The 21,263-nt window shown below is 47.6% G+C and overlaps 1 long non-coding RNA gene across 2 annotated transcripts in view; it reads right to left on the bottom strand.

The window, feature by feature from the left end:
- Window positions 1–21,263, bottom strand: part of LOC134870151 (uncharacterized) — a 23,033-nt gene extending 1,770 nt beyond the window's left edge. Inside the window, exons 1-7 of one of the 2 annotated variants that reach the window (XR_010166507.1) lie at window positions 20,930–21,263; window positions 20,453–20,644; window positions 1,338–1,551; window positions 1,089–1,164; window positions 702–985; window positions 521–582; window positions 359–423 (exon numbers count right to left, since the gene is read on the bottom strand). This is a non-coding gene — a long non-coding RNA (uncharacterized LOC134870151). Of the gene's footprint in view, window positions 1–358; window positions 424–520; window positions 583–701; window positions 986–1,088; window positions 1,165–1,337; window positions 1,552–20,452; window positions 20,645–20,929 lie in introns of those variants that run through there. The other variant, XR_010166506.1, reaches the window with a different exon arrangement.

Below are 21,263 nucleotides of genomic sequence, written 5' to 3'. Positions count from 1 at the left end.
ATTTTTCTGTGATCACACTCCACACATATTACAAAGCTTTTCAACAGGAAAAAGATGATTGATACTGCAGTATCTCTTTAAAGTGTATATTATCCAGATAATTTGCCACCATAATTACCATATACAATATTACCTTTGAAAGGTACTGATTTGACTGACTGGTACTGATCCACTTGACTCATGGCTGTCATTATCTGAAAGTCTGCACACATAGACAGAACAGCTTGTCCTAAATTATCTTGACATAAACACCTACATACATATAACATTTTGCAAGGCAATCTCCTTATGTAATTTGTCAAATGAACGTAGGTATACATTCAAAGAGTTACACTAAAATCATTAATATTACCGTAATCTGCATGTGGGTGCATGGATGTCAATTAAGTCAACTTGAAGTGCATTGTTGCACACAGGACACTGCTGTTTTAAAATAGAATTCACAAGGCATGTGAAAAAAATGTTACATTATTCCAGAGATTAATATCTTAATTTACCAGGAAGGCACAAACTATTTCACCTTGTCTATCTGGTTGCAAATGGAATCTGGGAATTCATCTTCATGTTCTTCGTTGCAGCTTTCTTGGGGGAGAAAAACAATAATGATACGTACGTGTTTAGAGCATAATACAGAATAACATCTCACTTTTCAATATAAACAGCTGTGAAATAAAGCCTAAAAGACTAAAAGTTTGACATACCTCTTCAGCAGAATAGGACAAATCTACAAGTTCTGTCTTGCATTCCTTGATGTGTACTGGAATAATCTGAAGTGGAACCATTTTCTTGCAGGTTGTACACTGGGCTTTGGGCATGTTCTCAAACTCCTTTGCTTCGGGTGGTAATGGAATTGTATCAAGTTCTTTTTGTAAAGGAGAAATATACAATGTGTATTTTCCATTCCCGCTCACTGATTTGAGCTGCTGGCCAGTGTATCCATATAGATCTGGAGGGATAACAACCAAGCTCTGCCGCCCACCCCCACCTAAAATTGAAAAATTACAGATACTAAACAAACCTGAATATACAGTAACTACTCATATAGAGTATTTTGAAACAACATTAATCCAGTGTATATGCCTACATACCTGTGGACTTGTACAGCATCCAGCCATCATAGATACTTGCCAATCTTGGATATGCACTCACAAGCAACTCTGAAAACTTAAGAGACAAAAGCATAGTTAAAGCTTTATTGCAATGACTTAGATTTATGAACAACTGTGTATTTCATCGTGCAAATATTAATCAAATCATGGGTCAAGAGGAATTCTAAGATGGGTGTTTTTCTCTTGAGACATGACTTGACACAAGGCAGTAAATGAATGGTAGCATACCTCTGAATGTGTCATATTTTCAGATATGGTTAGTGAACATTTTCCAAGGTCAGCCAGCATGAGTGGCAGTTCCTCTTCTCCTTTTGGTGTTTTTGCATATTGTTTTTCAAGAAAAAAAAAGCTCACCAAAAAACTCTTCCCAGATTCTTTTCTCCTATATGGTGCAAAACGCCTTTTGCCTCTTGCCTCCTTTTGAAAAAATCCTGGAAAAGACCTAAAAAGATGGCATACTATTATTCTCATCTTTTATATTCCATCAACAAAAAACAACCTAACTCAGAAGACGTCTACATTCTAAATGATTATGTTAGCTTGCGTAAATTTGTTGAATTTGTTTTATGCAATAGTTTACATGGTGATGGTCTGAAGCTCCAGAAAATATTCTAAGGTAGGTTAGGTAATATAATTTAAAGCATCTGCAGATGTTTCTCTGCCTTCAGCTTAAATCAGAATCAGGGACTTAGTTTGTCCAAATGTGCAAGCACTGGAAGAGCAATACATGACCCATGTACCCTACCGCGCCATTTCTGGCTTCACTGACAGTCCAGGGCCATTGTTCTGAGAACGTATAAGTTGTTGCACTGCCTGCTGAGGCCTCACTGCTGGAACTGACTGTGCTCCCTGTCTGACAGCAGCTTCACCTGTATTATCCTGTCTGACTGGCCTGACATTCACTGGTACAGTACTGTTACTCAACATCAACACCAGATTTTGTGCTGTGTTGATTATGTCTCTTATTGGACCTGAGTGAGAAAAAAGACAAAATTGAACAGCAAATATTACAGACATGGGTATTTTTCACGATTGTACAGAATGCCTGCAAACTAACTTCTTCTTAAAGTCTGAGTGTGGGTCAGCATCCACACCAAACTGCAAGCCAGTCTGGACCCATGCAAACCACACTTGTGCGCCTGATCTCAAGCAACTGACTGTAGGCAAATTATTATTATTATTATTATAGGGCTCTATTGAATGTTGCCGATCGCTGCATTTTCAAGAGAAGCCGCTCTGATCAGAGGAGGACAGGATATTTGCCTCATGGTTCATTTTTACCTTAATTAAAACAGTTTAAGAGTAATGGTGCCGGTTAAATAAACGACTTGCTGTAACTTGTTACATGGAGAATGGAGACTCCGACCCGGTGTCCCAGCTCTCGTCTCTGCGACACCGCGACACAAATGCACCCCGTAACCCGCAATCTCTTGTTTAAAGCAGTAAGTCTGTAAATCCATGAACTGTATATTATTTAAAATAGTACAATTTTATGAAATAAATATTGAATATACTACACGTTGTTACAATATATGGTCACTTTTTTACACATCGGTATTGTTCCGATGTCAAAATAGGGCCGATGTGAACAGGCCGATAACCATTCCTGTGTATTTGATGTCTGTGTCGGCTTTGATGTGAGTGTGGGGGCGGGGATGTTTGTTTTTGCACGAGCGCATACATTTACACGTCACATAATGTGCCGAAGTATGTGCTGGAGGCGACAAAAAAACTCAGTTTGACTTTGCCTTTGGTGAGGGAGCAGCGATGTCGTCTGTTTGGTCGTTCTTCAAAGTGTATGAAGAGGATCCTCGCTATGCTGTATGATTGTGAGGGCCGGTGATGCGAGGGGGACAGTGGCGGCTGGTGGAGTTAAACACCTTATCTGTGACCTAGATGACAGTTTAAGTGAAACGTATTGTCTGAGTTTGTTTAGTCTGGCGTTTGAAGAATGTTGATTATACATTTGGAACTAGTTAAAACCTCTTCCTATTGTGGAGATCTTCAGAATTGGTTTGGCAACCGCTGTGGCAACTTGTGTCTACAGTAAATGTCTTGTCAATTCTCCGGCCGCAACTCAGAATAAACCCAACAGTGTTTTGCCATCAAGTTCCTGCTCTCCAGTGTCTCTCTGAGTTTCGTCTCCATTGCTTCAGAAGTTTCCACCACAATGCATAGAGGGAAAATTCAATCAAACGAGGAACAGAGATCCGACCGATTAGGCAAAGACACCACTTGAGTTTGTGAACACTGATCTAGCTGGTCCAGTTAACAACAACTCCATAAATGACTTCAAGTATATGCAGTCATTTACAAATGTGTGTACAGGGGCAGTGTTTATTTATTTCCTGAAAGCAAAGAGTGATGCAGTTCAAGCCACTGAGAAGTATCTGGCAGATGTAGCCCCTTATGGGACTGTGAAATGCATTAGATTAGATAACGGGACTGAGCTCAGTAGTAAGGAGTTTCAAACACAATTGAGAAAGAACAAGATCAGACATGAGACGTCTTGTCCTTATTCCCCACATCGAAACGGGACAGCTGAAAGAGAAGGGCGCACTCTTTTTGAAATGGCCAGATGTATGCTTATTAGTGATCTACCTAAACACCCAAGGGCGTCAGCAGTTTTTTGAATGTGGGGGGGACACATTTTTGCGGGGGGTCTGGGGGTCCTCCCCCATAAAATTTTGAAAGAAGTAGATTCAATTTCCCGCATTCTGGTGCATTTTACATTCAAAATAATCTCCCTCTTTCATTGTTTTTCCTTGGAGCCGACATGGTCTGCAATTACTGACTACTATTATGTTTTGGTGTAATACACAGAGGACTGACACTGACCACTTTTTTGGCACTTTATTTTCTTTTAATGAGAGCAAAATATGAGGATTTAAAAAATCTAAGAGTGAATTAGAAAAGAATGAGGTAAATTTGAGGTTGTAGTGAATGTAATATACATAATTCACCTCCTTCTTAAGTGTGGTTCTACACACTGTTGTTTCATGCCTGTAAGTATGACCATTGGTTTATGCTTGAAAGTACGACTGTAAAAAGGGATCGTGGTCCCTTTAATTAATCTGTGTTTACGATGACGTGAAGCCCCATGCTTGTTGGTTTACAGGACAGCGCCATCTTGTTTGGTTAACTTTTACGGTGTGATTAAACGAGACACGCATTAGTGTGCTCAACTGTAATGAACGTCTCCTGCGTTTCAATACGATCTCCACACTGGTGACCCCGACGTTTGTTTGCTGGACGTATCCAGAGACACAACACGACACGACGGTGAACGCTGTTACCCTCAAACTCCCCGAATTCTGGGAATCATCTGCGTCAACATGGTTACTTTGCCCAGACTGAAGCGCAGTTCGCGTTGCGTGAAATCACCGTTGATACTACACGTTACTACTACGTTGTATCAGCTCTTGGAAATTCAACAGCATCCAGAGTGGTGAGCCTCCTTAAAAATCCTCCCGCAGCTGAAATGTATGCAACACTTAAAGCCCACCTGTTGAAAACTTTTGAACTGTCAGATGCTGAGAGAGCCAGCAGGCTTTTCTCCCTTCAGGGACTGGGTGACAGCAAACCGTCTGAGCTCATGGACCGTATGCTGGATCTCCTAGGTGAGCACAGACCCGATTTTCTTTTCATGCAACTTTTTCTGCGTCAGCTGCCTTCCCAAGTCAGAGCTGCATTAGCAAACACCACAATCACTGATTGTCGGAGACTGGCTGAAGAGGCTGATACATTTTTCCTGGCGAGTCAAGGGCATTGTGTCATGGCGGCGCTCCTTCCCGTGCACGTCGTTCCTCTGCCACAGGACGATTCCGCACTCGTTGCTGCAACATCTTCTCGTCGGCGGGTCGGGAAACGCCAGGGCTGGCGCTCAGTAGTGGCCATGAGCGTTGGCCGCGTAGGCAGGCTGCTTTTCATCCGTGACAGCATCTCCGGACGACGTTTCCTGTGCGACACGGGAGCACAGAGGAGCGTCCTGCCTGCATCCCGTTTGGACATTGCGACCGACAGCCATGGCCCCCCTATGGAAGCTGCTAATGGGACCCCCATCCGCACATATGGAAAGAGATATGTTGAGTTGTGTTTCGGAGGGCATCGGTTTGGCTGGGATTTTGTTACAGCCAACATTGCTTTTCCCCTCCTTGGTGCCGATTTTTTGTGTGCACACGGACTGTTAGTGGATGTCAAGAACCGCCGTTTGATTGACGCTGTCACGTTTTGTTCATATACGTGCACGCTCAGCGGGGCTGACTCCATACAACTGTCTAGCATGCTCTCATCCTCAGATGACTTCCAACGTCAACTGTGCTGGTTTCCCGGCCCTCACTCAGCCCACTTTCTCGGCGTCTGTCGTGAAGCATGGTGTGGAGCACCATCTCGCCACTACTGGTCCACCCGTTTACGCCCGTGCTTGGCGCCTCGACCCGACCAAGCTTGCCGTTGCAAAGGCTGAGTTTGCTAACATGGAGCGCCTGGGCATAGTCCGCCGATCCGACAGCCCGTGGGCGTCACCCCTCCACATCGTCCCCAAACCCGGTGGCGGCTGGCGCCCGTGTGGCGACTACCGGCGGCTTAATGAGGCAACGACACCTGACCGATACCCAGTCCCGAACATACAGGATTTTTCATCACACCTGGCTGGTATGGTGATTTTTTCCAAGGTTGACCTCGTCCGGGGTTATCATCAGGTGCCGGTACACTCACTGGACATTCCCAAAACAGCAGTTATCACGCCATTTGGCCTGTTTGAGTTTTTGAGAATGCCGTTCGGCCTTAAAAATGCTGCTCAATCTTTTCAACGCCTCATGGACTCTGTCCTACGAGACCTGCCTTTTCTTTTTGTGTACTTGGACGACATCCTGGTAGCAAGCACGTCCAAAGCTCAGCATCTGGCGCACCTCAGAACACTTTTTGAGCGCCTCAGCCAACATGGGCTAATTGTTAACCCCGCCAAGTGCCAATTCGGTCTCTCCACCATCGATTTCCTGGGACACAGAGTCACCAAGGATGGTGCAGTCCCTCTCCCATCAAAGGTGGAGGCGGTGACACAGTTTCCACGCCCGCTCACTGTCAAGGCCCTGCAGGAGTTCCTGGGCATGGTGAATTTTTACCACCGGTTCATTCCTCGAGCCGCCCAGTTCATGCGGCCCTTGCACGAGGCCTTGAAAGGTAAGCCCAAGCACGGTGTAGACTGGACTGAAAGCAGGTTCAAAGCTTTTGCTGACACAAAGACAGCCCTGGCGAACGCCGCCATGCTGGCACATCCTTCTCCCTGAGCCTCCATCGCCATCACCTCGGACGCCTCAGACTACGCTGTCGATGCCGTCTACGAGCAGTGGGTAGGCGGGCAGCCGGCAGCCGCTTGCTTTCTTCAGCCGTCAGTTGCGCCCCAGTGAACGGAAGTACAGCACCTTCGACCGGGAGCTGCTTGCCCTCTACCTCGCCATCAGACACTTTCGTTCCCTGCTGGAAGGGCGACACTTCACCGCTTTTGTCGACCACAAGCCGCTGACTTTCGCCATGGCCGAGGTGGCTGAGCCGTGGTCCTGCCCGGCTGACTGCCTGTCACGGGCTGTGGCAGGGGCAGTCCATCTTGGTTTGGATTACAGCCGAATGGCAGCGGACCAGACCACAGACCCAGACGGGCAACACCTTAAGAGCTCAACTACTGGGCTGATGATGGAGGATGTGTTTTTTGGCGATACCAGCACCACGCTCCTGTGTGACGTCTCCACAGGCTCCCCTCGGCCAATCATTCCCATGGCTTGGCGACGACAAGTTTTTGATGCCGTCCATGGTCTCTCCCACCCTGGTTCTAAAGCGTCACAGAGGCTGGTTGCGGCAAAATTTGTTTGGCACGGCCTCAAGAAGGAAATTCGGGACTGGGCTAACACCTGTGTTGAGTGCCAACGGGCCAAAGTACACCGCCACACTAAAGCCCCGTTAGAGTTGTTCCCAGTGCCAGAGAGACGGTTTGACCATGTTAACATTGATCTGGTCGGCCCTCCGCCCTCCTCTCAGGGTTTCACCTACCTGTTGACCATGGTTGACAGGACCACCCGTTGGCCTGAGGCTGTGCCACTGACATCGCTGGCATCTGTGGAGATGACACGTGCATTTATCGGCACCTGGGTTGCCCGTTTCGGCACTCCATCAGACATATCCTCTGACCGGGGCGCGCAATTTACGTCTGAGCTGTGGAACGCTGTTGCCCAGAGCCTAGGAGTGAAACTCCACCGCACTACTGCATATCCCCCGCAGGCGAACGGACTCTGTGAGCGATTTCATAGGTCGATGAAGGCTGCTCTTCGTGCCAGCCTCAAAGACTGCAACTGGGTCGACAAGCTCCCGTGGGTAATGCTGGGCATCAGAACTGCACCAAAGGAGGACCTACAGTCCTCATCCGCAGAGCTTGTTTATGGCCAGCCGCTGCGGGTTCCAGGGGATTTTGTCCCTAGCACCACTGCCCCTTGGTCTGCAACTCTCCAGCGAGCCACGCTACTGGACAATGCGAGGCTTTTCGCTCCTATCCCTACTTCCCGTCACGGCCTCCCTCAGTCGCACATCCCCGCTGGGCTTCAGACGGCTAATTATGTTTTCATTCGCCACGATGCCCACAGGGGACCGCTACGCCCGCCCTACGAAGGTCCATTCCGCGTGTTGGAGACAGGGGATAAACATTTTGTGGTGGACATGGGTGGCAAACCGGAGCGACTCTCTGTTGACCGCCTCAAACCCGCTCATTTGGATGTGGCTAGGCCCATTGAATTGGCCCAGCCCCCAAGACGCGGGCGACCTCCAGGTCTGCCCCCACCCCCTGCTCCCCTCCCTCCCAAAACCCCCACACTGCATGCCCCACACCCGTGTCATGGTGAGACACCTGCCGCAGTAGTGCCTCCTCTGCCTCCTGTACGGCACAGCCGTTGTGGCCGTTTAATACGACCACCTCACCGATGACTGTTTTTTTGTTTTTCTTCTTATATGGTGAATTCTGGGGGGACGTGTGTAGTGAATGTAATATACATAATTCACCTCCTTCTTAAGTGTGGTTCTACACACTGTTGTTTCATGCCTGTAAGTATGACCGTTGGTTTATGCTTGAAAGTACAACTGTAAAAAGGGATCGTGGTCCCTTTAATTAATCTGTGTTTACGATGACGTGGAGCCCCATGCTTGTTGGTTTACAGGACAGCGCCATCTTGTTTGGTTAACTTTTACGGTGTGATTAAACGAGACACGCATTCGTGTGCTCAACTGTAATGAACGTCTCCTGCGTTTCAATACGATCTCCACAAGGTAACATATAGCCCTATTTTAATGTCATGCAACAAAAAATCTCTTGAAAAAACAGTTATGAGAAAACATAAAATGCGTACTTAGTCTACTCAGAGCCTATTACAATCAAACTTAGCCCTCTTCAGTGCCCTGCAGAACATAAAACTATAACTCAATACAACCTTACAACCTGTTAAAGATTTGCTTTTACTATCTCCATCCTTTCCCCAAATTGTTGATTTCCCTTTTTTTTGTCCTTTCATTAAATGTTCTATATCTTCTCCTATAATCATATTTCTCCCCTATTATCTGTATCATGCCTACAGCAGGATTTTTACAGTTAGAACAAAAGTAAGAGATCATACAAAGGCTCCAAAAGTGTGACCTCTTTTGTCATTTGCAGACACAAATGACTGGCAAATCTCCCCTAAGTCAAGTTTGTCAAGATGCTCCCTGGTGGATGTGGCAAACAGCCACATTGTTCAAGCGCTTTTGAGACATTGAAGAGCGCAGCCACGTCTTAAGCCTTCTCAAGGCACTAAAACTTCTCTCAGCTTCTGCTGAGGAGCATGGCACAACAAGAAGAAGCCTGACCACCACTTCTACTTGAGTGAACAAACCTCGAACCTCTGGCAGCATAGCTTTCAGGGTATCCACCACTTCACTGACCGTGCTGCAGGGATACTGAAGTTTGAACATTGCCAGCTGTACCTCCAAAGAATGCTGGTGTAGTTCTGGGTAAGAACTGACCACATCCACATCCTCCACCTTTCCAGTTATTAACACCCTTTCCAGTATGTTGAGTGTTTGGAAGCTGCTCTGGTCAAAGCGCTTTGTCAACTGGACCTCAACTACATCCAACATTTTAAAGAATTCCATTCTGTAGAACTCCTCAGGGGAAGTAGGTCTAAACGCAGGTGCATTTCCTGTGAAGCGCTTTGGGGGTCTCCGGATATGAGGAGTCTGGATAGCCTCAATGTCCAACTCCTGGATCATATCACAGGCTTGGGTATATATACGATGAAATGTTTCATCAGATCTCTTTACTTGAATTGTGTTTTTCACACAATCAACCGCAGCCAGCATCCCTGAGACACTCACTGTCTTGCTCTGAAGGGAGCGGTTGAGACATTCAAGTTCTTTTAGAACTTCAAGGGCCATAATCAGGCTGAGCAAAATGTGCCCCTTCTGAAACCTCTCCAGAAGCCCCCTTGCAGTTATGCAAGTGTTAGAGGAACCAGATGCCATTTCCTCAAGACTGACCAAAATCTTTTCATATTGATCTACAACTGCCTGGATAGCTACCACCCTCATGAGCCATCGTGTGGGGCAGAGGGGCCTCAGAGTTCTGAAACTCCCTTCTTCCGACTCGGCAACCTCCTTAAATATTGTCTTTTATTGCCCAGATAGATGGTACAGGTTGCCAAGTTTGTGGACTAAATCCAGCGCATCAGACACAATAGTGCTTGTGCTACAGGCTGTCTGAGTCACCAGATTAATGCAATGAGGACCACAATGAACGTAGAGAGCAAGAGGCTGTGTCTCCTTTATGACTGCCTGAACGCCTTTAGCTCCACCTGCCATATTGGCAGCCCCATCATAGCTCTGCCCGCGAAGGCAGGATAAGGGCAGGTTCAATCGAAGGAGGACATCAGTTGCCATCCGAGCCAACTCTTTCCCTGTTGTTGAGGAGACTTGATAGAGGCCTACAAAGTCCTCATGAGGTAGCAAATCACTATCTACATAGCGTAGGCATATGGCCTCTTGTTCATTCCCAGACAAATCTTGTACTCCATCAATTATGATGGAGTACATGAGTGTGGACACCTCATGTATTTCCTTTGATATTTTTCGCACAACGGAGTTGCCCATAATATTTAGCATCTCATTCTGCACTTCTGGACTTGTGTAATGGTTACAAGGCTTAATGAGCCAACGCTTTAGAACATCACCCTCTGCTCTAAGCTTTAGTAGCTGAACAAAGTATATATATATATATATATATATATATATATATATATCTAGCTCATATTTGGTTGATTCCAACGTGCAGTGGGTGGGCGCTGCGCTGAAGGATCTTTGTGACTGACTAGCTAGTATGCTAATTATATTGCTAATATAGACAGAGAATGTCTCATACGGGTGCTAACATTCTTATTAGAAAAGCTGGCTGTGTTTGACCATGGAAGAATGCAATTTAGCTATTTGGCCACTCAAGGGAAAACTCAGACTTACTTTCCTCTTCTTCGAAAAAAAATTCCGTATGTCCATCTCGTGATCCGATTCTCAAAAGTGAATGTTTTGAATATGCGCATCAAGCAGCGTGCCGCGCGCGTGATGCTGCTGCTGCTGTGTGTTAAAAAAAACAAACGCGGAGTGGATTTCTGTTGATATGGGTAATCCCCTACTGATAAAGTGGAACGGATTTGTTTGTGAAGCAATGGAAAGAACGCTGGACTAGTAGAGCAGTCATGCACTCATATTTTTGATGGCAAATGTGGGGGGGTCCAAACGACTTTTTTTCAAGGGTGGGGGGGACGTGTCCCCCAATACTATTGTGGCGACGCGCATGTAAACACCTTTGGCACTACGCCATTCAGGAAGCAGCCCATAGCGGAAGCAGGTGTTTTAATAAGCATCCGGGCACTACGCCATACTCAGCACTGACAGGGAAAAAGTGTTACTTAGTTTGGATGCATACGTTTGGGGCAGTGTGCTATGCGTACCAGCAGGACAGAGGAAAATTAGATACTAGGTGTGAGAAAGGACATGTAGGGCATGACAAGGGAAGTCCCGCCTGTCTAGTTTACTACCTCCACAAAGAGAAGGTGCAGAAACACAGATTGGTAAAGTTTGTCTCCAAGAAAACGTGTGAATCAGAAACTCAGACACAGGAGCTAGAACAGGATTCTGAGGAAGACTGTGAAGAGAGAGTAGAGGCCCCATGGCCTAGTGTACTGAGCAGTGGCGGTGCGTCAATAGTGGGCGCTTGGGTGCCGCCCACCCTGACTTTTTGAGTTAAAAAACGTTATATATACAACATAATTGAAATAAGAAATGTACCGTGTTTATGGGTTAAATGTGTATGGGAGACCACTGTCAAGAACCGCTAAAATGTGTCCGGACATAATATATTGCCATTCGCCTTTTCTGAGAATAGGCAGGTCGGCTACCGTCCGTGGGCACCGATATCATGGGAGTCTATAGGAGAGTTTATACTTTTCTCAGTCATTTTAGCAAGGATAGCTTTTCATTGGGGGATGAAACTTAGATCTGTGGGCGCAAAGATTTGCGCCCACAGCCAATGGCATTGTTTCTTAGTTCAATGTGACATTCTTAGATACGCGATTGGACTATTTCGGCGAATCAGCATCGTTATCATTCCCTAACCACAAGCGTAAAGAGCAGCACCGTAGCTAGCTGAAACTTAGATTGAGTGAATATGGCGACATCGATGGCTGAGAACTCCGTGCAAGCTCTACTTAAAACACCGTTTCATCGACTATCAGATGTCGAAAAGAAGAAATTGAAAGACTTGGGACCCGAGCGTCCGGATTTAAACATTCAACAGACGACCACTGATCGCGGGAGAACCTACACTCGGACTTTCTCCTCAAACTTGTATGCTAAGCGGAATTGGTTAGCTGGTTGTACAGTGAGCAATGCCTTTTTTTGTTTCCCTTGTCTGTTATTTCAAAGTCCTGGGACTGAAACACTTTGGACTACACCCGGGATGAAGGATCTAAAGCACTTCACACAAAAATGTAAGAAGCACGAATGTGTCCGCAGCCACCTAACCAACTGTCTTAAGCTAAACCTCTAAAAAAGTGCTATTTAAACCGTGCCGCCCAACTGCGCCCCCCCCCCAAAAAAATGTTCACCAGCCGCCACTGGTACTGAGCACAGATGTACAGACTGACGGTCCACAGTCAGCACCAGAGGATGATGGCAAGGATCACCCTAGGGTGACGTCAGAGATGGCAGATGGCAAATATCCCAGTAGGGAGCACAAACCCCCAGAGTACCTGAGAGATTATACTCAGGAATATAGTGATAAACGATGATAAAACAATCACTAGTGTAGATTATTGCTACGGAGCAGTTTGCGGTGTAGCTCTGACCTTTTAAAGAGGCCATGACATCAACTGAGTCAAAAAACTGGGGAAAAGAGATGGATGAGGAAATTAAGTCTCTACAAGACAACCAGACTTTTACTCTGACAAAATTGCCAGAGGGCAGGAAAACAGGGGGTGTTAGTGACGGGCCATGATTGGCTCTGTATATAATGTTAGTGTAGTTTCCTTAGCATTCGCCTATATTGCCTGTGCCCAGGGCTGGCCCTGATCATTGCAACCTATGTCATTGCGGTCGAATTAACGTAATAATGAATAATTTAAAATTGCACGCCAGGAAATCCCTGAAAACGTTCTTGTTTGAGACCCTTGGGGGCGGAGCTCCGTCGTGACCTCACAAGTGTAACCACAAGTTTGGTGTCCATTGTTGCCGGTGTGTTTCGTCGTGTTTTGCTTTGTCAATTCTAGGCTAAAATGACGAAAATCGCGAGTGGGAAGCGATGCATTGCGGCCTTCTGCAGCTAATATAAATATAATCCACATGTGTCTAATCTATACACATTATCATAAGTGCTTTGTAGACCATGCACCCCAGTGATGCAGTCCTCATACTCTCTGAGTAGGGCCGGGGCAGCTTTTTAATGGATCTCTTGTGTGCAATGTGGCAGTGGCCAACTGTAATGTTACATACATGTATCTAGAATTGACTTTTGTATTGGTCATTGACATTATTATTACTATTTGTTAATAAATGGACTCCTTTCAGTTTCACAATGCCAATGGCACGATTGTCTACTGGTTGTGCATTATCATGGGTCCCAAAGGGTATAACAACTTAGCAATATGTATTTGATTGGTTTAGACAACGTTTCTACACACGATGCTGTTTGGGCGCTGTATGTCGCCCCGGGCAGGTCGCAGTGCTTAGGATTCTGGCGTCTAAATGCCATCGAATTCTGGAAGGACCCTTATAGCTGTAAAGAGAGAAGAAAAACACCTCTAACCACTTTAAATGAACTGAAAATATGACCCAGTTTAAATAATCTATTTTTTATTCAAATGCAGACACGAAAGGCACGTTTACCTCCCCACCCCCTCTCCTCTCTGAAGAATTACACTCCTCGATGTCAGATTGCTTATTTAATGACAAAGATGAAGAAGCCCTGCAGCAATTCACAAAATAACAATATGAGCTACAATCAGTAATTCGTTCATGCACATGTCTAACACAAATATCAGCAAGAACTTAATAATGATGATATAAGATGACATAAATGATAATGATAACCAAATAAGATAAAGGACTTACATGAATTATGTTAGCATGCTTAAAATCCAAACTCTGTAACAGGAACGTCTGTATTGCTTACTGTTTAACTTCTGTAACCGGAACGTCTATGATACTTACAACAATATGGCCGACTCCTAACTGAGTATTAATAATATACTACCCCCTAGTGGCCAGTGGTAAACTCTGCATCCCCCCCAGTCCGTAAAGCTATGAACGGGAATAGGTTAACGGACTCAGTCTTGCATCCAATGGCCCGTCTCGGGTTCGTAGCGTTTGGGTGGCTTCCTCGGGCGGCATGGCCGGTCAATGCGGGGCAGCGATGGCGGTGATTGCGACACTGGAAGCGACGCATCCGGGGTGACTCCTGCAGGGACGGGTACATCTTGGGCCCCAAAACCAGAGGTTGCCTCACCAGGGGGCGCAGGCGGGGAGGTTGTCACAGCCGTGTCACTGTTCCCATCTGCTGCTCGTGGAATGAACCCCTGGGGTGTCACAGGCCCCGGGTGTGCGGGCAGGGTCTGGCGTTCCAGGGTCGCGGGTGGCAGCAACAGCACAGCTGGCTGCTGTCGGGCGTAGGGGGTGGCTGGAGTGTAGCTGCGAAGAAATCGCCGGTTTCGCAAAGTAAGGCGCCCCGACCCGTCAACCTTAATCCGATACTGATCGTGACTTAGCGACTCCACCACGACTCCCGACCGGTCCCACTTGTGAGGGTTTGGGCCCTGCTGATTCTGGAGGAAAACTTTCTCGCCAAGTGCCAATGGGCGGAGTGGTCTTGAGTGAGCCCTCAAAGACTCAGTGGTGTGGGACATACGGGTCCGAAGGGCATCCTCCTTCGCCGCCCATGCCTGGCGCCAGAGTGGCCGGATATGTGGGTTCGAGAACTTTTCTAGTCTGTTGACAAAAGAAAATGAATCTCGAAGGGGGCGACCAAAAATGATCTGTGCCGGTGAGAGGTTGCAGTCGGGGTCAGGCGTGTTGCGCAACTGTAACATTGCGCGCAAAAAGCGATCATGATCAATACTGCCAGTTGGGCCAGTGTTAGACATCAGAAGGCGCTTAGCAGTCTTCACTGCAACCTCCGCTCTCCCATTCGACTGTGGGAACTAGGGATGCACCGAAAATTCGGCCACCGAAAATTTTCGGCCGAAAATGGCCCAAAAGTGCATTTTCTGTTTTCGGCCGAAACACTTTTGTCACCGAAACAACAAGGCCGAAACAGAACGTTGTGATGATGACGCAAGCAAAAAACCGCGAACAGCACTCGGGCCAACATGTCTGCGGTGTGGACGCAATTCACTGTGTCTGAAAAAGAACAACGAATAGCAATTTGCAATACGTGTAAAGCCGAAATTTCTAGAGGGGGTATATCTGCAAAGAGTTTTTCCACGTCGGGTTTAATTCATCATCTTAAATCAAAACATCCCGATCGCTATTCTGAATTTGAGAAAAACGCGGCACAGAAAAGGAAAGCCATTCCGAGCACACCGACTCCGTCTGTGGCAGACGTTTTTGAAAAGGCCAAAAAGTTTCCCAGTGATGGTGCCAAGGCTAAGGGCATTACACAAAAAATGATGGAATTCATTGCCTTAGATGATCAGCCGTTCTCTGTTGTAGAGGACGTGGGATTTCGTAGGCTGATAGAGCACATTGAGCCCCGTTATGCCATACCGAGCAGACGACATTTCTCAGACGTATGTTTACCTGAGCTGTTCAATGTTGTTGCAACTCACGTCCATGAGCTTATGGCATCTGATATTTCAGCAATCAGTTTCACGACCGATATATGGAGCTCAGACGTCAGCATCACGAGTATGCTCAGTCTAACTGCACAGTGGATCGACACAGATTTCAAGCTGCAAAATATTCTGCTTAATTCACAAGAGTTTCGATGCACTTGACTTAAATGCACTTTGTTTTTTTATGAGAGAACATATTTAATTTTACAATATTTCAGCAGGCCAGTCAGTTTACAGGCCTGTACATTATTATTTCATGTAGGCTACACATGTGTGGTCAAGTTAAACATTTAATTTTATTTTATATTGTGCATAATGTCAGTTCTAAATAAATATTTTCATAATTTCGTGATTTATTTATTCTTTGAATTGCAACGCCTTGATTTTTAGTAAGGTTAGCACACAGTCATAGCCATAAATGCAATGGTACTAATAATTGGAATAATAATTTATTTCGGTGTTTCGGTTTTCGGCCTTGGTTTCCTCATTTTCGGTTTTCGGTTTCGGCCAAGAATTTTCATTTCGGTGCATCCCTAGTGGGAACCCGACCGAGGAGACGCGATGTCTGACGAGCCATAAGCGGAGGAAGTCCTCTGTATGACTAGCTTTGAACTCTGGACCACCGTCGCTTGAAAGTTCCTCCGGCACGCCAAAGGTGGCAAAGAACGTGCGGAGGTGGCGGACCAAGCCAGCTGAGCCTCCTAGATCAGTGCCTGCTGTGGAGCTCAGGACCTCCACCCAGCCCGAGAGTCGATCTCCGACAACTAGGTAGTGGCGGCCTCCATAATCAAAGAAGTCAGCAAACACCGCCTCGAATGGGGTCGATGGTGGTGGGGATGGTAGGGGGGGCGTGGCCGCCTGTGATGGAGCATTGCGGTTACAGTCTGAGCATCCTTGCCTGGCGGCTCGGATGTCCTTCGACATTCCGGGCCAGAAGACTATGGCACGGGCGTGCTGCTCCATCGCAGAGGTTCCTTGGTGAGCTGCATGGAGGTGCCGGAGGACTCTGTCACGGAGCGACGCTGGGACCACAACACGGTCGTGATATAGGAGGACGCCATCTTGTGCGTAGATGGACTCACAGGCTGGCGACAGACTCGCCAGGATAGGATCATTAACATCCACCCTGCCCTCGTGCTCGATCAGGTGCAGGAGGTGGCCGAGGCATGTGTCAGCTGCCGTCTCTTGCGCCAGAAGGGACCATGAGATGGCTCCAAGTTCTTGTGCATCGTCGCGGATGGAGGCCATTAGTGCCGACTCCACGGCATCAGGCACGCTTGGTGATCCCAAAGAGAGGCCGTTCGCAGAGCCCGAGGGGGAAGGATGTCTGGAGGTTGCATCAGCGGCATGGTTGCTCTTGCCAGGCATGTATACGATGTCAAAGCGCCATGGCAGGGTGCGCTGCTTATGTCTGAACAGGCGTGAGTTTGTTATCTCATCTAGCGTACGGTCGCCAAAGATCTTTACAAGGGGCTTATGGTCGGTGACCACTACGAGGTTGTCACATCCTTGTGTGAAGTACCGCGTTTGCTCCAGGCCCCAGGCCACGGCAAGGGCCTCCCCTTCGATGGCCGCATAGCGCTGCTCCGCCGAGGATAGGAACCGTGAGCCGGCGAGGGTGATCCTCCATCCTCCTGGGCAACAGTCCGGTATGCCTGAAGGCAGGTGCGCCTACGCATGTCGAAGATCTCCACACCCTCCCGGATGGCCCCAACTATGGCTTGTTTGGACGCTTGGAAGGCTTCCTCCAGTTCCGGGGACCATGAGAATTTGCAGCGTGGGCTGAGGAAAGGCTTGAATGGCGCCATAGTGTCGCGCAACTGGGCGTAGTTCGCCACCTGGTTGACGAGGCCGAACCAGCTTCTAATATCCGTCGTAGAGTCCGGGGTGGGGAAGTCTCGGATGGCGTCCAAGTACTTCGGGAGTGGCTCTATGGTAGCGTCTGACACCCTGAACCCAGCAAAATCAACACTCCTTTCTGCGAATTGAAACTTATCTGGGTTTAACACAATGCCTGACCGGCCGACACATGCCATGAAGTCGATGGTCCTCCACCAGTGATGCTCTAGGTCAGTGTCATAGTGAATAGTGTCATCCACACAACGTTCTTTGCGCTCAAAGTCCGAGAGGACAGCGTCAAAGCGGCGGTTGTAACCGTCCCCCGATGACAGGAAACCTTGTGGCGCCCTGGTGTAGCGCCAGCGGCCGAAGGGCGTGATAAAGGTGGTTAGATGTCGATCCGACTCACGCAGGGGCACACTATGGTAGCCGTTCCAGGCGTCCGTGACAGTTTTCCAGGTGTCCCTCGGGATGCGACGTGCGAGGTGGAATGGGGATTCAGTGGCGAAGGTTTCACGTTGGCAGAACTTGTTAAGAGGCGAGAGGTCCACAGTCCTGCGGGGGGAGCCGCCGTGCTTCCGAGTGACCACCATGCGATGGCACCATTTCACCGGTTCGCCGTATGGCACACGTTCAATGACTCCAAGGGCTTCATCCCGAAGGAGGTCGTCGTAGACTCTCTGCTGCCAGTGCAGAGACACGATGGCCGATTGGTGTGGCTGCGGGATCCACGTGCATTTCGATGGGTGGCCCCTCCATGCAAGGCAAGGCTCGATGATGGCAAGTGTTGAATGTAGATGAGGCGTATCTCTCGAGTAGCCACTCTTTCATCCGACCATTGTTCTCCGGTGTGCAGGGGAACGGTAACGCCTGAGGACGTGGAGGAGGGGCTGAACGCTGGGGGCATGAGCATGGAGCGTCATGTGGATTATTTTGGCCTGTGCAGCCACTGTTGGTGGACCTCGTAGCATTCACAGACAAGGACTTGTCTGGTGTGTCACGAGTGCCAGGGCCATGCTCGTCTCTGGGTCCACCTCCACTGTTACCTGACGGGAAATCCGTAGGCAAGAGGCCGAGGCTAAGCAACGACTCATAGGAGAGGTACATTGCCCGAACTGAGCTGCTCACGTACACCATTGAGCGGCAGGACGTCACACTGCAGTTGCTGGGGGCTGTTGAGAGCCTAGCAAAGAATGCTCCCTCAATGGCTATGGGGGAGCGGTTGGCGGCCGACAGGCTAAGTTTGACGGGACGCAGGTCGTCACGCGAGAACCCGCAGGCGAGGAACTCCTCTAGAGACCAAAGATCAGATTGTGCGCCAGTGTCCGCAATGGCGGATATGTGCACCTCATTGACCGAGCGGTTGTGGATGCTGTCCCTCGGCCCGACTGACCTGTCACCTGAGATGGTGATTGGGACTCGGGGGTGGTCTTTTAGCTTGGCCCGCCTCCATTCACCCCGGGAGAAAACGTGGTGCTCGAGCCTGATGTGTGTGGGATGATGGACAGTGCTGTCTGTCATCTGAGCGCGGTGACGGCCCCCGCAGCGTCGGCCAGGGCGTGCCCCGAATTGAAAAGATGATATCTGGGAGATCTGCACTGACTCCACGGCAGCCTGCTGACTATTGGTCGATGGCTGTTGTCGGCTCTTCCGGCGGCGGGCCCTATAGCAGTCAATGCAAATCTGGTGTGGCTTGACATTCCATCCGCGAGACCCCTCCGTGAAGACCCTAAAAGTGCTTTTACAGTCCGGGCACGAGGCTTGTCTAGCCCTGTCTGTCGGGGCTGGGGTCGGGGTGGGGTTTGGCCGTATATCTTTCTTTAGGCGCTGGAACGACGACATGGCTGACAGAGTGGATGATGGGAGAGCATTGCGGGCCATTTCCTTATTCTCAACGACTGCAATTACATCATTCACTGGTTTTGTAAGAATGTCAGGTATTCCCAGTGTTTCGCGGCGAATATCAGAGTCATAAATTCCATTGATTAGAACATCACGGATAATGTGGTCGGTATAGTCTACATTCTTGCCACACTCGCATACTGCTGTGTAGGCGCATGTCTCCGCCTTTCCTCGCACTCTGGCAGTGAAGGCACGGAATGCTTCATCCCGATCCTGGTGAAACTGAAGCAGCTCGGTGCGCAGGACACATGTGGCTACTGGAATGACAGCTAGTGAACGCATGGCAGCGATCAGATCCACCAGGGGCCCAGAGGCGATGTTGGGATTAGCTTTCAACAGGCTGTCTCCAAGATCAGGCCCAGCGCACTGAAATAACTGGAAAGGGGCCTGGGCAGCCCCTATGCCTGAGCCGGTGCGAAAGACATCCCAACGACGAGTGAATACGTTCCATTCCTCTATCGTCACGCCAACGTCGACTTTAGGCCGATCAAGTTTCGGGCCATGTGCAGTTGGGACTTGGGCTGGCGGGTTCTGATGGACAAGTCCGTGATTCGTCAACAGAGCAATGGCGAGTGCTTCGGATACATCTCCAGTCACGAAAGCGCAGCCAGGAACAGAACATCCAACAACAACCATGGCTTCTTCATGAAGAATTACACTCCTCGATGTCAGATTGCTTATTTAATGACAAAGATGAAGAAGCCCTGCAGCAATTCACAAAATAACAATATGAGCTACAATCAGTAATTCCTTCATGCACATGTCTAACACAAATATCAGCAAGAACTTAATAATGATGATATAAGATGACATAAATGATAATGATAACCAAATAAGATAAAGGACTTACATGAATTATGTTAGCATGCTTATAAATCCAAACTCTGTAACAGGAACGTCTGTATTGCTTACTGTTTAACTTCTGTAACCGGAACGTCTATGATACTTACAACAATATGGCCGACTCCTAACTGAGTATTAATAATATACTACCCCCTAGTGGCCAGTGGTAAACTCTGCACTCTCCAAGTACCCGCCTTCTCTTAGATCAGTGACAGTAGGTTTTCGTATCTGGGAAACGAAAGTTAAGACTGCAACACAAGTGACGCCCAGGGCTGGGAGGCAGTTTAGAATCTTGGCGACAGATGTCGCCTAAGGCAGTAGACGGGTTAAAGAAAACAATAACAGGCCAGGGTCAAAAGGAACACTAATTACCATTCTGTATTTTGTAGGCGATCTATATCGTGGTCTATCCTTCCACCGGCTCCGTCGTCCTCACCACTGTCACTGTCACTCCCAGCGTCTGACACGGCTGGCTCAAACATATATGGTTAGACTCCCAGTGGCTCTGCCACGTCAATTTCTCCTTGTGATGACGGCTCAGGCGCATCAGAGAGCTCGCTGACGCTTTCATCGTGTTGTAAGAAATAATAATCAATATTAGGTGTAACTACAATACTGTCTTATTCTGAAAACCGTTTTACTTTGAAACTGTTTATATTGTAACCGGATGTTGGTTTTAGCCTCAGTTAGCATGTAGCTAATATTGTATTGTATATATGAGTAGAGGGAGAAGGACGCGTGGAGTAACATACTAAACACACCGCCTCTACCTCTCACTCATTGATGCTGCAATAATACTATTGCGTGTTTAATATGAGCTTTTCAAAACTGAAGTTGATCAATACGTACCTTAGGTCAACCATGTCTCAGGAACGGCTCACTGGCCTTGCCGTCATCAGCATCAATCACTCAACAGGGGACAGATTGTAAATGATGATATTATTGATGATTTTGCGTCAAGGAAGGCCAGAAAGGTTAGGTTTTAGTTTTAGCTTGTGTTTTCTGTTCTTAGTGCAATAGTGTAGATTTCCTTTAGTGTGTTTTTACATGTGTGCTATTTATTGTTTTTGTTTTTATTGTATCTCTGCTCTTATTACATTTTTTGTATATATGACTGTATATATTTTTTGACACTTTGCAGTATAAAGTGTTGCTTATATTGTTTTGTTCAGAATTGTGTGAA

This window comes from Eleginops maclovinus, chromosome 9 (genome assembly GCF_036324505.1).
Source record: "Eleginops maclovinus isolate JMC-PN-2008 ecotype Puerto Natales chromosome 9, JC_Emac_rtc_rv5, whole genome shotgun sequence".
Taxonomy (NCBI): domain Eukaryota; kingdom Metazoa; phylum Chordata; class Actinopteri; order Perciformes; family Eleginopidae; genus Eleginops; species Eleginops maclovinus.
This window is presented reverse-complemented; position numbering and strand designations above follow the sequence as displayed.